The 347-nt window shown below is 40.9% G+C and overlaps 1 protein-coding gene across 1 annotated transcript in view; it reads left to right on the top strand.

Moving 5' to 3' along the window:
* Positions 1–347, top strand: part of LOC107493492 (NADPH-dependent alpha-keto amide reductase-like) — a 14,985-nt gene that overhangs the window by 1,164 nt on the left and 13,474 nt on the right. The window lies entirely within an intron of this gene.

The raw sequence follows: 347 nt of genomic DNA on the forward strand, positions 1-347 counted from the left end.
TAGTTCATGTTACACATGTTTCCCAACTCGCTGATTCTTACACGAATCAGACTCAGAATCATAAGCAAAACCATCACCAGTTGTTCTGTCTCAGCAAAACCATCATACCCTCGCCTGGAGCTAGTGAAATCACATCACTGCGTCTACCCAGGGGGCTCAAATTATCTCATTCCAAAAATCATCATCATCATGCTATCGCATCATCAATTCATCTCATCAAGAACAGCCCTCAACATCCAGCGACACCAACATGAGGGATCTTTCAATTGTACAAACACAAGCAATACAGACAAGTAATACACAAATAAGGTACAAGTAGAACAAGTAGCACATAATCAGGTAGCATA

The sequence above is a fragment of the Arachis duranensis genome, chromosome 6 (genome assembly GCF_000817695.3).
Source record: "Arachis duranensis cultivar V14167 chromosome 6, aradu.V14167.gnm2.J7QH, whole genome shotgun sequence".
NCBI lineage: Eukaryota > Viridiplantae > Streptophyta > Magnoliopsida > Fabales > Fabaceae > Arachis > Arachis duranensis.